Here is a 17,819-nt window from a genome sequence, read left to right on the forward strand (position 1 = left end):
TGATTTGTTTAAGCGTGCCTTGGACGTTTTGGCGGTTGAGCGCAGGTCAATCACTATTTGAAATATAAGGCCTTAAATACAAATTAATCGTAATACCTCTGCTTTAACGGCTTTTTTGAAGTTTGCGCTTTTGGCTTTATCGCAATCGGGTGTCGGGGAAAACTTAAATCTTTATATTGACACCTTTTGAAATCCCCGATCGCCGATAGCAATATCACATTGCATCGCATTGGGAGTATGGGCACTTTAAAAAGCATGCATGGTATATCCCCGATCGCCGATAGCGATATCGCATTGCATCGGAGCGAAAGGAACGTGATCGCATCGCATCGGAGCGAAAGGGAGGTGATCGCATCGCATCGGAGCTAAAAGCATTTAATCGCATCGCATTGGAGCGGGAGGCACTTTTGTTATGGGAACTTATTATTGTCGATATCCGATAGCCTACTGCATGTCATCGCATCGGAGAAAACCAACGGGCCTTTAAGTTATGCTTCCTTTGTCATTGCGATATGCGATCTTGCGATCGCTTTATCGCAATGATAAAAGATTAATTATTTATATTATAAGACCAAATAATTGGTTTGTCAAAAAGGTTTTTTATAATGCTTTCATTTTGTTTTTCGGACCTTTTTGAATAATACAAAGTTGATACCAATTAAAAACAAAAAGGGACCCATTTCATATTATAGTTTTATGATTAAAATGGTATGAAATGGGGGGTTGTTGTAGAGCACAACAGGCCTCTACATCTTACTTCAAGACTGAGGACAAGCTCAATGACAAATCTGAATATCATGCATGGAAGATAACTTTGGACCTGATTTTGGAGGAGCATGAAGTATTGGATTGTGCCAGGAAAAGTGGTTGAGCCTCCTTCAAATGCACCTGTTGCTACTAAAACAAATTATAGAAAAGGTGAGGTCAAAGCAAAGAAAAGTTTGATTAACTCCATTCAAAATAATTTGGTTGCCTATATTTCTGATTTGGGAATTTTGAAGGAAATATATAATAAGTTGGTTGGGATGTTCAAAGTGAACAATGCAAGTCAAATTCTCTTTCTCAAGAACAAGTTGAAGGATATCAAGATGGATAAAGGGGAGCCTATCCAATCAAGAATGACTCGCTATGTATTGGAGAAGTTATTGCTAACATGGATCTCACTCTAATTGCTCTTGGAGGTCTTTCAAGACCATGGGCTATATTTGTCACTGTCATTCTCAAGATGACAGGATACCTGGTTTTGATGGGTTATTGGCTAGATGCACTCTAGAGGAGACAAGAATGATGGAGAAAGATAAATCCAACAATAGAAATGAACCTACCACTTTCTTTGCACAGGCAAAGAAGAAGAATGATTTGTATTTATGCAGGAATAAAATGAAATATAGATTCAAACAGAAACACAGAGCTACAATGAAAATTAAACTTCATATCATTGATAGAAAAAATAATGAAAATTGTTTACATGAGGAATGGAAATAAACTAGCTCACAAGATGGTAACTTATCTCTAAGAAGAGATGTGATGGATACATGCTCCTAAACTATGTTACAATGATGCTCGAAGGCCTCTTTATTATTGAGAAATGATGGAAAACCCTAAACATCCAAAAACTTAACCCTAGGAGATGAAGTGCCAAAAGCCTACGGGCCCTGTTGGGGTAAATTGGTACATCAACTTCTAGAAGCAGTAACTTTGGCATATGATCTCTGTTTGACGTGTACGATACCTCGTTAGAAATATCTATCAGAAGAATACAATTTTTGGCTACAAACTCTTATTTTAGGCAATTATTTTACCTATTTTACAAAAAAAAATGTCGTTTAGGGCCTCAAAACGGCTCTGAAAGTCTAGGACCAAAAAACCGTCAAAAATATTAAATTGTGCTACAATTAAGGAAAGTGAAAGAAACAATGGTGGGAGTCCAAGTGGAATAGGCGAGTGGCCACCAATATCCACCTGGATCAGTCCTCCACCCTTAGGAAGCAATGGTCCCCATTGCATTGAGTGTCTCCATGAGATGGGGAATTTTTTGTTGAACTTGGTCCCTAGTAAGCCACTTGCCTTGGTGCAGGAGTTGGCCAACTTTGACAACTCAATACATTTGGATCCTCTATTTGCAAGTTTTCTTGATCTGTGTGTCAATGATTCGATCATTTTTTGCCTGTTCAATGTATTCCAGGTTGAGCTTTGTTGGTGTCAAGTGCTCAACAATGTCTGATATGTACAACAATGGTGGAAAGAATAGCCGAAGGCAATCCACATTGAATATAGGGTGCAAGCCAAGGAATGGGGGGATACTAAGCTCAAAAGAATTCTCCCACAACATTGGCAATGGTGTAAGGCCTGTATCAGAGTGGTCGAATTTTACAATCGGCTCCAGCGAGGCGATTTTTCTGCAGATGTAACCAAACTTTTTCGCCCACATGAAACTTATGGGGCACCTGAACCTCATGGAGGATGTGTTGAATGCGCTCAATAAACCTAGTGGCTTTATCAGCTTCAGACTAAACATGGGCAGATTCTTCATGTGTAGTTGCAAAAGGAAGTGCAACATCAAGGGGACATAATGGTTGAAATCCTAGGCCCACTTCAAAGGGTATGTGTCCAGTCGAGCTATGGAGAGCTCTGTTATAGTTGTGTTGCACATAGGGAAGACTCTCATCCCATTTTCGTGGATGCTTGGAGTTGTAGATGCATAGTATGTGCACAATCATCATGTTCATGACCTATATCTGGCCATTCATCTAGGGGTGGAATGCAGTCGACTTGGTGAGCTTGGTGTCCAAAAATGACCAAAGGCTCGACCAAAATGTGCTTAGGAACCTGCTATCTCAATTCGATATAATGGTCTATAGGATCCCAAAATGTACCCACACTCATTCATATAAGAGTCTGGAAATCGCCTTTGTTGTGGTACTCTTCTTGCAGGTATTCAATATGGCCATCTTAGAAAATTTGTCGACAACCACAAATATGCAGTCGTTGCCATGTTTGGTAGAAGGAAGGTCATACATATAGTCCATGGAGATGGATTCCCAGGGTCGGCTAGGAGTAGGCAGAGGAGTATATAAGCCTTGCTTCTTAATTGTTAGCTTGGTGATGGCACAATAAGTGTAGGATCTGATGTATTTTTCAAAACGTTGTCAAATATTTGGCCAATAAAAATACTTCTGTAGTATGGCCACAATTTTCTCCACATCAAAGTGGCCTGCAACGAAACTATAGTGTGCCTCCCAAAATCAGCTTTCCACGCTCGCTTGAAAGAACACAAAGGTGGCTCAGGTAGCATAATAATGCATCCTGGAGGTGGAAGTATAGAACTTTCTTGCCATACACTAGCATTTGGTATGTGGTGGCAAACTTTGGATCATTTTTATATAGTTGTGTCCATCCAGAGGTCTCGTGGCCACAAGAGTTGATAACAGTGGTAAGTGTTACGAATGGTGGCTGACCGAGCAATCTACAACATGATTGGTGTTTCCCTTCTTGTACTTGATATTCAAAAGGAATTGTTGTAGATATGTAGACCACTTCTAATGGTGATTGTTCTGTAACTTTCCTTGGGTCTGCATTAACTTCAAGGTTCAGTGATCTGTGTGGATGACCGTCTCCTTCTCAAAATATAATTTTTCCATTGTCGACAAGCCCACATGATGGAATACATCTCCTTATTGTAGGTGAGATATTTCCAGATTGTGTCGGAAAGTGTCTCACCATGATATGCCAACGGATGCCCTTGTTGGGTGAGAATTGCACCAATAGCATAGTCAGAGGTGTCTATCTCAATTTCAAATGGTTGTTGTAGGTCTCGCAATATGAGTATTGGTGCAGAGAAGAGGTGGTGCTTCAACTCAACAAAATCCTTTTGTTGGGACTCGAACCATAAAATTTTTTCTTTCACTCCGCCCTTGGTAACTTGAATCAAAGGCCAAGTGATATGAGAGAATCCGAACTCGAACCTCCAATAAAAATTTGCAAGGCCCAAAAAGCTACGAAGCTCTGTTAGAGTGGTCGAGGTTGGCCAATCATGAATGACTTGGATCTTTTTTTGGATCCACATGCACAACTTTCTCATCAATGATATAACCTAGATATTGGACTTGTCTCATGCCAAAGGTGCATTTCTCCAAGTTGGCACATAGTTTTTGATGCTTCAAGGTTTGAAGGACTTGTCGAATGTGTTGCAAGTGCTCTTCCCAACTCTTGTTGAAGATGAAAATGTCGTCTAGATACATAACCACAAACGAGTTGGTAAAGGGCCGCAAGATGTCATCCATCAACCTCATAAAAGTTGCAGGGGCATTTGTCAACTCGAAAGGCATGACTAGCCACTCAAAAAGGTCATCCTTTGATTTGAAGGTGGTATTCCATACATCTATGGGTTCTATTGGAGCCTAGTGATAACTAGAGTTTAAATCGATCTTATTGAAATACTTGGCCCCTTTAAGTTGTTCAAGAAGGTCATCAATATGTGGGATTGGATACCTATTCGTGACAATGATCTTATTTAGTGCACGATAATCAATGCAGAGTCTCTAGGCCCTATGCTTCTTTTGTACAAGTACAATTTGGCTCCCACAAGGTGAGGAACTTGGTCGTATGTGCCCTTTTTGCAGCAATCCTGGATTTTCTGCTTGATTTCTTCATTTTCTATAATAGAGCGGCAATATATCAACCCATTAGGTAGAGGTGCTCCGAGAGTCATATCGATTGAATGCTTGACCTGACAGTGCAAAGGTAACCTTGTGAGCAAGGAGAAGATGTCCCTGTATTCTTCCACGACCTTATCCACCTGCTTCTATTGCATGGTAGAACCCTTCACAGGGGCCATCGATGTGGCCACACGCTTCCCCTTATTTTGAGAATGAATAAAAAAGAAAAAAAAAATCCTGGACTAGGAGATGATCTTACTGCATTGCTTAGCATAAATCAAAGAGATGGTGGTAGGTGGGGCTACCTCTAGTATTATGTATAACTTACTGCCCAAAGTGATAATAACAGTGTGAGGCCTCAACTCATACACATCATGACGCTTCAACAAGTATGGTTTCCGTAATTTATGCAGGAACGAAATGAAATACAGATTCAAATAGAATCACATAGCTACAGCGAAAACTGAACTTCAATTCATTGATAACAAAATACTGAAAAAATGTTTACATGCAAAATGGAAATAAACTAGCTCAGGCGATGGTAGCTTATCTCTAAGAAGAGATGTGGTGGCTACATGCTCTTGAATTGTGTTACAATGAAGCTCAAAGGCATATTTATTATTGAGACAATGGAAAACCCTAAACATCCAAAAACCTAACCTAAGGAGATGAAGCGCCAAAAGTGTGTGGGCCCTATTAGGGTAAATTGCTACATCAACTTCCTGGTGTTGTAACTTTGGCATACGATCTTCGTTTGATGTGTACAATACCTTATTAGAAAAATCAATCTAAGGACTACAACTTTAGAATACCAAGCTATGTCACAAAATACTGAACCATTTTCCTGCTTTCCAAAAAAACGTCGTTTAGAGCCTCAAAACAACTCCGGAAGTTCAGGACTCGAAAAATTACCAAAAATAGTAAATTGAGCTACAATTAAGGAAACTGAAAGAAACAATGGTGGGGGTCCAAGTGGAATAGGCAGGTGGCCACCAATATCCACCTAGATCAAAGAATGATGTTGGTCCAAGAAGACAAGGTAAAGGATCTAAGAAGGGATTCAAGGGAAGAAGCAAAAGAAGATGCTACAATTGCAACAGGTTCAGCCACTATGTTGTAGAGTGTCGTCACAAGAAAAACACTCCAAGGGATGACAATAACAACAACAATTACAAAAGAAATGGAAATCAAAGAACAATTGGTATAATAACAAAGGAAAGAGGAATGCTCCCACTACTCGAGAAGGAAATAGTCGACCTCCCAAGAGGACACGAAATGTCAGGCATAATGAAAGTAATGTTGTAGAAAAACAAGATGAGTTTTATTTTATTTATGCTCTATCTACTGCCTCTCCTCTGGATAACTTGGCTCATTGGTTGATTGATAGTGGAGCCTCAAGACACTTCATTGGATACAAGGAGGCCCTCTCAAATTTATTTGAGAAGAAAACTAATCTAAAGATTATATTTTCAGATAATTTCACCTACCCCATGAAAGGCATAGGAACTATCACTCTTCACTTGAATCATGGTCAAACAATACATCTACAAAGGCTTCAAGGTAGCATTCATTGATGAAAAGGTATTTATTTGGCATAGAAACCCTAAAGATGCATTAACTCTTGGATTTAGGGTTGATGGTCTCTATCAAGTTGGTGGAAATCTTTTGGTAGTTTTGGCAAGTGATACTTCTCTTCAATGTGAACTATGGCACTGGAGATTTCCCACTTACATTACAAAGGCTTACCTAGGGTAAGGAAGATGGTCACAAGGATGCTCGAATTTAATATGAACCATGAAGGAGTATGTCAGGGATGTACAGCTAGGAAACATACAAAGGGACCATTCCCTTATAGTGAAAGCAAGACAACTGATATTCTTCAATTGGTCCATTCTGACTTATCTGGTGTCTTTCCCGTAACCTCATTGGAAGGATACACATATTATGCAATCTTTGTGGATGACTTCTCACACAAAACATGGATTTATTTCTTAAAGAAGAAAGATGAAGTGTTCAAATGGTTCCATTATTTCAAACCATTGGTGGAGAATAAAACAGGAAAGAAGATCAAGACTTTGAGGATCGACAATGGAATCGAATATGAATCAAATGAACTCAATGATTTTCGCAGAGATATTGGCATTAAGAGGGGGACAACTATTCCATACACTCCTAAGCAAAATGATTTCGTTGAAATGAATAATTGAACAATCATGGAAGCCACTTGTTCCATGATCTATGATCAAGGTCTACTGAAATTCTTGTGGGGAGAAGCTGCTAAAACTATTGTATATGTTCAAAATAGGAGCTCGCATTAAGCCTTGGATTCCAAGGCACCCGAGAATGTATTTACTAGTAAGAAACCTGATGTTTCTCATTTTAGAATCTTTGGTTGTCCTCTATACTTTCATGTGCCGAAAGAGAAAATGAACAAATTGGAATCTCCTTGGAAGAAAGGTATATTCATTGGATACAGTGAAAATTCAAAGGCATGTAGAATCTATTTACCTGATCAAAGAGATGTGGACGAGATGCTACCTTTGATGAAGACACTACCCTTGGGAAAGCCAGAGATATCCCCATCTCAAAGAAGGACAATGATGCTGTTAAATCACAAGAAGAACCTCCGATGGATGAGCCTCTGCCCGATGTTAATGGCCCGATGGATACTATTGATCCACCTCTTGGTGATCCCTCTACCTCAAGGAAAAGACCACTATGGCTCAAAGATACTCTCGAAGATGTTGAAAGGCATGTTGCTCCAAGAGGGACATTTTGTGAAAGTAAGAAGCCTAACAGGTATCAAGGGTACTTGGCTTCCATGAGTACCATGAGTGAGGAAGATGAATTGATCATGAAGAATGATGCCTGGGACATGGTGCCTAGACTCAAGGACAAGTTTGTGGTCACTTTTAAATGGATCTATAAAATTAAAAATGGAGTTGATGGAAGTGTTGAAAAATATAAGGCTAGGTTCATAGCTTATGGCTTCTCTCAAAAGGAATGAGTGGAATATGATGAAATATTTTCATTGTTTGATCGATATACCACTCACCGATCTATTATTTCTCTCGTTGCCAATCAAGGATGAAGCCTACATCAAATGGACGTCAATACTACTTTCTTGCATGACTCATTTAAGGAGGAAGTTTACTTGGAACAACCTCAGCGGTTTGAAGTACAATATAGAAGGACACATGTATGTCAACTAAAGAAAGTCCTCTATGGGTTGAAGCAAGCTCCTAGGGCTTGGTACGAAAGGATTGACAATTATCTCATGAAGCTAGGATTTACTAGAAGCTATGTTGGTCCAAATCTAAACTTCAAGGTTGGAAGGGACACGCCTCTTATTTTGGTCCTTTACGTTGATGATCTATTTCTAACTGGGGCAAACCCTCTCTTTTTTTAATGCAAGAGGAAGTTGACTTCTGAATTCGAGATGAAGGACATAGGACTGATGCATTACTTCCTAGGCTTTAAGGTCTGGAAAAAGCCAAGCAAGATTTTCCTTTCTCAAGGAAAATACATTGTGAAGTTGTTAGAAATATATGGGATGATGAAATGCAAGTTTGTGACTACTCCGATGGAACTGAACTTCAAGAAGTTATGTGGAAGTGTTGTTGGGCCCGAATTTGCAAACCCTTCTGAATATAAACAACTAGTGGGGGCCCTGATTTTCTTGGTAAACTCTCGACCGGACATATGCTTCGTTGTAAATACTTTGAGTCAATTTATGGTTGAGCCTCATCACATACATTGGGTTGCTGCAAAGAATCTTTTAAGATATCTTTGTGGCACTATCAACTATGGACTAAGATACACTGCAGGGAATTTAAGGCTACGTGGGTATTTTGATGTTCACTGGGTTGGTAGTGTGGTGGATAGAAAGAGCACGTCAGGATGTTACTTCTCTTTGGGATATTCTTCAATTTCTTGGATGAGCAAGAAGAAGAAATTGGTTGCTCTAAGCACTGCCAAGGCCAAATATATTGCAGCTAGTATGGCCTGTTGTGAAGTTGTTTGGTTGAGGAAGATCTTTAATGAGATATTTGAGCCCATGATGGATACCACCATTATCTATTGCGACAACCACAGTGCGATTTGCCTTTTAGAGAATCTCGTGGTCCACGACCGCTCCAAGCATATTGATATCAAGTACCACTTTATCCAGAATATGGTACAATGGGGAGAAATAAGGCTCCAACACATCAAGACGAATGAACATGTTGCAGACATCCTCACGAAGCCTTGGATAAGGTCAAGTTCTTAGCCTTCTGAGAGAGACTTGGAGTCTTGGAAGGACCCTCCCATGAGGGTCCCGCTTGAGTTGGATATTGAGCTCTCGGAGCTCCTAGGGGCCTAGGGTACTTCTTGGAGCTATGTGCAACCATAGGGTGAATGGTTCACCTTCCCCTATAGGCACGTTATGTATAAGGTGAGTGGTTCACCTTCCCCTGTGATACCCCATGGTGATATATGTGAGCATAGGATGAGTGGTTCACCTTCCCCTATGGTTGATGATATATGCATAGGATGAGTGGTTCACCTTCTCCTCTGGCATATGAGTAGGATGAGTGGTTCACCTTCTCCTACAGATGCCCCAGCATACATCCTAACCTTGTAATCTAGGACTTTTAGGAAGTACCTCTCATTTGGCCAATGAGTTGGGAAAAGAGGATAGGGACCATAACACTACATATGGACACATCGTGTACTTTCGTACTCCTTATGTCTAGGATGCATGATGTTCAACAAATTGATCGCTCAGGATCAAGTCTAATTGGGGTTCTACCCCTGGTTATGTGACTAACTTTTGTCAGTTGAGAGTGGCAACGTCTTGTGACTCACTCTCGATCTATTCTTCTTATTATCTATATCAATCTTCAGTAGAGTTGAGACGACATACAAAGATAGTACATAATGGCAAGATGTCATGATGATCGATGGTTAGATATTGGCAGGTGGAATTCTCCCTAGTTGAGAGGGAGTGTTAAATTGTGCAACTAGGGCCAAATTCCACTTTGGACAACTCATTTGATGGAGATAATTATTGCATTTAATTCCTCTTTTTGAGAGGACCAAAATTGACCTAAGGTTCACTAAAATCAGACAAGGAGAAATATGTTTTTGAAGTGAAGCCCACACATGTGCAAATTATCAAGGTCGACCACACCATCATGTAGGCTCATGAAGCCCAAGAGACATGTCTTTTGACCCACATTGACTCATATAAATAAAGTGACCTCAAACCTCATTTGGCATGATCACAACGCATCAAATCTTCTCTCTCCTCATCCAATCGGGTCATACAAGTTACAGTAAGCCTATTTCTCTCACACATGCAGGTTTTAGAAGGCATCTTTGATTGGGTGTTGACTTTTTTGTTTCAGCTAAGTTTGACCAGTGTTGACCTAGGCTCTTTTGACCAGATTTGACTGCAATTTTTGGTGGACACTTTCTGTTTGACCAAGCCACATTTATTGGCACAAAAGTCGAAGAATTTTGGGCACTTTGACCTATGTTGACCACAGGGTTAAATTTGGTTTGACCGGGTTTGACTATTGTTTTGCTGACTGTTTTGGGCTGACTTTGACTAGCAAGGAATGCCAAAGTTGACCAAGTTTGACTAAGCTTCAAGAGAGTTGTTTTACTATTGCATTGACCATTGGTTAGGGTTGTTTTATTGTTGTGAACTAGAAGCAGAAATTGCAGGTTTGTCAAGGTTGTTTGTTTGGCATTTTGATAGTGGTATTGGATCATCTTATTGTCAAGTCAACTTTGACTTTGACTTCATCATTATACATTATTGGATTCTCTCTCTGCTAAACAATTAATAATAGATAAGGAGAAGGATTAAGGGTTTCCCCATCTTGGGGTTTTTCCCTGGCATTAGCCAAATATTGGCTCTTGTCTTGGCTTGTTTTTTGCATTTATTTTTTATGTTCTATCTAAAGTTATTGTCAATGTGATTAATGGTTAATGTGATTGCTATTGGAAATAAATTGGAAATTATCATTGGGCTAATAAAAAGACATTAAATTAATTGTTGCAAGCATAGAACATACCATTGTTATCTAAACTTAACATTATTTAATATCTATATTTTTGTATTCATTACACACATTAATGTTAAATAACATTACATTAAAATATAATAATAAAAATAAAGTCAACTAAATTAAAATAAATAATAATAAAAATACAAGTCAGCTCATGTGCGCATATATTAATCTTATTATTTGCCAAAGCATGATCTTGTGGGGAAGGTTTCTCCATTCTTAACAAAACATAAGGTTTTTGGACATAGCTCGCAAGTTGCTAAAGTGAGCTCATGAAATCAAAAATTGTTGTGTAGAGGACTAGAACACACACACACACTTCCTAGTATGTATCTGACATATACATTACATAGGTTAACTCTATTTGAGTTTCTTTATAGGTTATGAATTGTTGTCTTCTCTACATCTGGAAAAGTGGTTGAATAACTGTTAAAATTGACAACTAGGGCCAAACTCCATGTGGGTCAACTTATTTATGGAAACTGATATTTTTATTGGATCCCTCTCATCGAGAGGTGTAGGATTGATCCAAATATCATCCGATTCCGATAAGTATTTATGGAGATATGAATTTATTTCGATTATGTAATTATTATCAAGCCGACCAGCTCTTATGTAGGCTCAAGAAGCCCAAACGTCATGTCCATTCAACCTATACGTTTTTGGTATAAATAGAGGGGATTTGATGTCATTTGAATACACACATTAAGGGTGATCTCCTCTTCTCCATGTCTTGGGTTTTTGGAGCAAGAGAGAGACACCATGAGAATGAACGTTGACATATGATGCCCTAGTTCTAATGCACAACAATACACCGTAAACATGATGCCATATACTCAGCCACGAAAGCACCTGTAAATACGATATATATGTTGCTCTTTATACGCGGGGTATAGGGAATGAAGCTGCAGTGGAGCCGCAGTCATAGATATATATTCACGGGAAATGACACAACGCAGCGTGCAGAGATTATATACGCAGGTATACAACGCATTACACACTACGCACAACACCTATACACTGAGAACTTATACGCTGAAAACCCTATACTCTACACACAGTCATGACAATATATAACATGCACAACAATGCCCTACTCTACACGCAGTCATGACAATATAATATACCACGCAGGGTAGCCACAGTATCTGCAGTGGAAACTCAACGTTGTAATGAAGGACCTTAATTATACAAGTCATATTCATTATGGGACACAATTATATTGATGATGTATGGAACGTAGATATATACAGGTCATATTCATTATGGGACACAGTCATATCGATGATGTATGGAAAGCATATATATACAAGTCATATTCATTATGGGACGCAGTCATATTGATGATGTATGGAACACAGATATATATATATACGTTGTAGAACGTAGTTATATACATATGTTGTATCTAGACAGTCATATATATTATGGAACGTAGTCCTCATGGATTATATACGTTGTTCATGGAGGTACAAATACGTTGTTCATTATGAATCATATGCAGCCCTAATATAATGAACAATAGTGATATTGTCTAGGTGTATAAAATTTGGTGGCATAGAGATAAGGACATTGTTATTATGTGTGATCTAGGCACATATATAATGCAGTCATGGGCAACGACATTATGTGTGATCTGGGCATATATATAATGCAGTCATGGGAAGCAGCATGATGGATGAGATATTGTGCATGGGCAGCACAATGATACATGGAGCATGGGCAGCAGCGTGATGTATGAGACCATGATCAGCATGATGATGCATGATGCAGCATGATGGTGCTACATGGTAAGACAAATGGACGAGATGCAATGTGATGATAGGTGAAGGAGTCACCTTGGAGAATCAGTTGAAGCAGAATGTCTTCAACTAATCTCATCGTTATACGAAATTATCTATGCTAGATCTAGATAAGTCAAAGTGTTGACTTATGTTGTAAATGTACTATCTCTCTCTCTCTCTCTTTCTCTGCTAAACTTTGAAGAACATAAAAGAAAAATTGATCAAGGGTTTCCCCACACATTGTGGGGTTTGTCCCTAGCTTGCGCCACATCTTATGTCCTCTTGTCTTGGCTTGTCTTCTACGATTTATATTTATGTTCTATCTGTAGTTTACTTTATGCTGATGTGATTGCTAATATGGAAAAGAAATTAAATAAATTTCTCTAGCATAGAACATACCTAAAATTAACATGGTATCAGAGCTAAGGTAAAGACAATGCCCAAGCAAGAGTGAAAGAGCAATTATGAAAGACAGTTGGGACAAAACAAAAGGATCAATGGGTTCCTCATAATCCACCCAGGGTGAAATCGAAGCAAAGAATATTATCAGAATGGCACAGTGGAAGTTTCTGATGGCCTACCTAAAGATCACTTCATTGGGAAGTTCGGATCAAAGGGTGGAAGGAAAGGTGAATGCCTTGAAATAAGTTTGGTCATTATGCAAAGGAGTGTCCAAAGGATAGGGACACATCTCTTAATGAAGATAATAATCATTCCAGGGACATCTTCAATGATCAGAGGAATGACAAGCAATGTGGGTCATCAAGGAAATGGTCGCCTCTTCAAAGAAAGCAAGGAACCCCAAAATCTCTTTTATGTACCTGATCGCAAGAAGAAACTGGTGTCCATCTCGGAAATGGAAGTCAAAGGTTTCAGGGTTGCACTCATCGATAGAAAGGTACGTGTTTGGAAATAGAATTTTCTAAGATGCTTTTAAGTTTAGGGTTGTATCAAATTGCAGGAAGTCCACTGGGGACCATGTCCATTGTCACGTAGCACCGAAGGTCTATGGGTCATATGGTGATAAGGATGCCTGAATTCAAAAGGAGCATGAAAGTACATGTTTGAAATGTACCGAAGGAAAATCTTACAAGGGGACCATTCCCCTCATGTAGCAAGTCCGCAGGTATGGCACAACCCGAGGAGTTTGAGATTGATAATCAGGAATCTCACATATGCAGGTGCAAGAAAGCCCTCTATGGCTTGAAGCTAAACACCCCAGGCAAAGTATGAGAGGATCGATAGCTGTCTAATAAAGCTGAGATTCACTGGGAGTGAAACGAAGCCAAACCATCCGAAGGTTGTGGATGATAGACCTCTCATACCAGCACCTTATGAGGATAACCTATGCAGACCCTCTCACTTGTAGAAGTAAGAGGGAGTTGGATTCCGAATGTGAAATGATAAACTAAAACCCTGTGACTACCTCAAGGAAGTTATACGGTAGTGATGTCAAATCAGACCTGGGAAAGTTTTTGGTGAACTTCCGTCTCGTCATATGTTTTGCAGTTAGCACAGGCAGCTCATATTTGGTTGAGCCTTACTAGATTGGTGCCAAGAATCTTCTGAGATGTCTTCAGGGCACAATCTACTCATAGATTGAGATACACTGCTGGAAATATGAAACTGCATGATTATTCGAATGCTGATAAAGTACGAAGTGTGGAGGATCACTGGAACACTTCTTAGTGATGTTTCTCTTTGGATTTTGCTTCGATATCATGGATGAGCAGAAAGAAGAAGTCGGTTGTTATAAGCACTGCCGAGACCGGATACATATCTACAAGTATGATCTCGTATGAAGCTGCCTAATTGGGGAAGCTCTTCAGTGAGCTATTTGTATTCATGATGAATACCACTGTGATTCTCTGTAACAACCAGAGGTGGGATTCGATTATTGAGAAATCCCGTATTCGACGATTTCTCCAGCAGATAGACATCAGATACTACTTATCTGGAATATGGTAAGTCTATGAGCAAGGAAGCTCCATCACTATGAGATGATGTACAGGTCGCTGCACTTTGTCTAAAGCCCCAAGGGAAAGATCAAATCTGTGATTTTCCTTAACGACTTGGAGTCGTCAAGAGACCCTTGTACAAGGGTCCTGCATGTTGCATACATTGAGCTCTGGGGGTTTGCAGTTCTTACTGGAGCAACATATGACCACAGGGTGACTCGCCCTCCCCTGGTGGTGCGCACTAGGACAAGATGATTCGCTTTCCTACGGACAGGATGATTCGCTCTCCTGTGGACAGGATGATTCGCTCTCTTGTGGGACAGGATGATTCGCTCTCCTGTGTAGCAGGATGATTAGTTCTCTTGTGAGGTCTGGATGATGTGTTCTCCATGACAATTGTAGCAGGATAATTAGTTCTCCTATGAGGACGGGATTGATTAAGCTCTCTTATTGAGGCATCCTACCCATGTAGTCTGGGACTCATAGGAAGTACCTTTCATATGATCAATGAGCAGGGAAATGAAGATAGGGACCATAGTAGTACCGATGGACGCATCGTTGTATCTATCGTACTCCCTACGCTAGGATGACCTTCATTGATCTGGGATCAATGATACTGGTCTGGGACCAGTGGTAGGAGTTGTACCATGACGCTGACTTTGGGTTGGTTGAGACTGGTCTGGGACCAGTGGTACACTCTTTGAGACTACGATACTGGTCTAGGACCAGTGGTACACTCTTTGAGACTACGATACTGGTCTGGGACAAGTGATAGGAGTTGTACCTACTATGACACTGACTTTGAGTCGGTTGAGACTAGTCTAGGACCAGTGGTACATACTCTGAGACATACTTCGTGTCAATTCAGGGATGGTCTAGGACCAGTGGTAGGAGTGGTACCCACTATGATGCTGACTTTGGGTCGGTTGAGACTGGTCTGGGACCAGTGGTACGCACTCTAAGATTGACTTCGAGTCAGTGGAGAATGGTATGAGACATTCTCAATCAATTCTTCTTCTTCATAGTTCAGCAAAGCTAAGTTGAGCAGAGCCAGAGCCAAGCGGAGCTAGCTGAGCTGAGCAGAGCAAAGCGGAGCCAGTTGAGCTGAGCAGAGCTGAGCGGAGCTAGCAGAGCCAGCAGAGCAGAGCAAAGCCAACAGAGCAGTGTAAGGCACTGATGGTAGAGATAGTACAGTGGGACTTATGGATTAGCGGATGGAGTTCTCCCTAGTTGAGAGGGAGTGTTAAAATTGGCAACTAGGGCCAAACTCCATGTGGGTTAACTTATTTATGGCAACTGATATTTTTATTGGATCCCTCTCGTCGAGATGTGTAGGATTGATCCAAAGATCATGTGATTCTGATAAGTATTTATGGAGATAGGAATTTATTTCGATTATGTAATTATTATCAATCCGACCAGCGCTTACGTAGGCTCAAGAAGCCCAAACGTCATTTCCATTCAACCTATACGTTATTGGTATAAATAGAAGGGATTTGATGTCATCTGAATACACACATTAAGGGTGATCTCCTCCTCTCCACGTCTTGGGTTTTTGGAGCAGGAGAGAGACACCATGAGAATGAACGCTAGCCTATGATGCCCTAGTTCTAACGCACAAAAATACATCGTAAACATGATGCCATATACTCAGCCACGAAAGCACCTGTACATACGATATATATATGTTGCTCTTATAGGGAATGAAGCTACAGTGGAGCCGCAGTCATAGATATATATTCACGGGAAATGACACAACGCAGCATGCAGAGATTATATACGCAGGTATACAACGCATTACACACTACGCACAACACCTATATGTTGAGAACTTATACGCTGGAAACCATATACTCTACATGCAATCATGACAATATATAACACGCATAGCAATTCCCTACTCTACACGTAGTCATGACAATATAATATACCACGCAGGGTAGCCGCAGTATCCACGGTGGAAACTCAACGTTCTAATGAAGGACCTTAATTATACAAGTCATATTCATTATGGGACACAGTTATATTGATGATGTATGGAACATAGATATATACAGGTCATATTCATTATGGGACACAGTCACATCGATGATGTATGGAACACACACACACACACACACACACACACACACACACATATATATATATACGTTGTAGAACGCAGTTATATACATACGTTGTATCTAGACAGTCATATATATTATGGAACGCAGTCATCATGGATTATATACATTGTTCATGGAGGTACAAATACGCTGTTCATTATGAATCATATGCAACCCTAATATAATGAACAACAATGATATTGTCTAGGTATATAAACTTCGGTGGCATAGAGATAAGGACGTTGTTATTATGTGTGATCTGGGCACATATATAACGCAGTCATGGGCAGCAGCGTGATGTATGAGATCATGAGCAGCATGATGATGCATGATGCAGCATGATGGTGCTACACGGTAAGGTGCAGCAAATGGACGAGATGCAGCACGATGATAGGTGAAGGAGTCACCTTGGAGAATCAGTTGAAGCAGAATGTCTTCAACTGATCTCATCGTTATACGAAATGATCTATGCTAGATCTAGATAAGTCAAAGTGTTGACTTCTGTTGTAAATGTACTATCTCTCTCTCTCTCTCTTTCTCTGCTGAACTTTGAAGAACATAAAAGAAGAATTGATCAAGGGTTTCCCCACACATTGTGGGGTTTGTCCCTGGCTTGCGCCACATCTTGTGTCCTCTTGTCTTGGCTTGTCTTCTACGATTTATATTTATGTTCTATCTACAGTTTACTTTATGCTGATGTGATTGCTAATATGGAAAAGAAATTAAATAAATTGCTCTAGCATAGAACATACCTAAAATTAACAATAACCCTCTCTCCATGAGTGATTGTCTTATATTTACAATACATACATGAATTCTTTTATAGTTTATTTCCACCTGATGCATTTTGGGGGAAGGGATATTCAAAGATTAGGAAACTAATAGTAATATTACCAGGGTAGTCTTTCTATCATGAACACATAATCACACACAAAAAAGAACAATGAAACGAGTTCTTTACTATTACTAAAAGAAATACGTTAAATAATTTATTGACAATAAATGTGCGATTTGGGATTAAGTCGATAAAAAACAAAGTCAAAATCTCTTTTAATGGACATTCTATTTACAACCAAAAATAACAAACATAATTTCAAGAAAAAGTCTATAATATTATAATTTATTTATTACATAGCTGTAATTTAAGAGAAATGAAAGAAAACAAATATTAATTGTTTAACATTGAAATAATATTATATAACATGCAGTTTAATATGAACCAACTTATATCCATCATAACTCCAAATCTATCCAG

The sequence above is a fragment of the Pinus tabuliformis genome, chromosome 5_1 (genome assembly GCF_031772625.1).
Source record: "Pinus tabuliformis cultivar Carrire ecotype Pingquan chromosome 5_1, CPIR1, whole genome shotgun sequence".
Taxonomy (NCBI): domain Eukaryota; kingdom Viridiplantae; phylum Streptophyta; class Pinopsida; order Pinales; family Pinaceae; genus Pinus; species Pinus tabuliformis.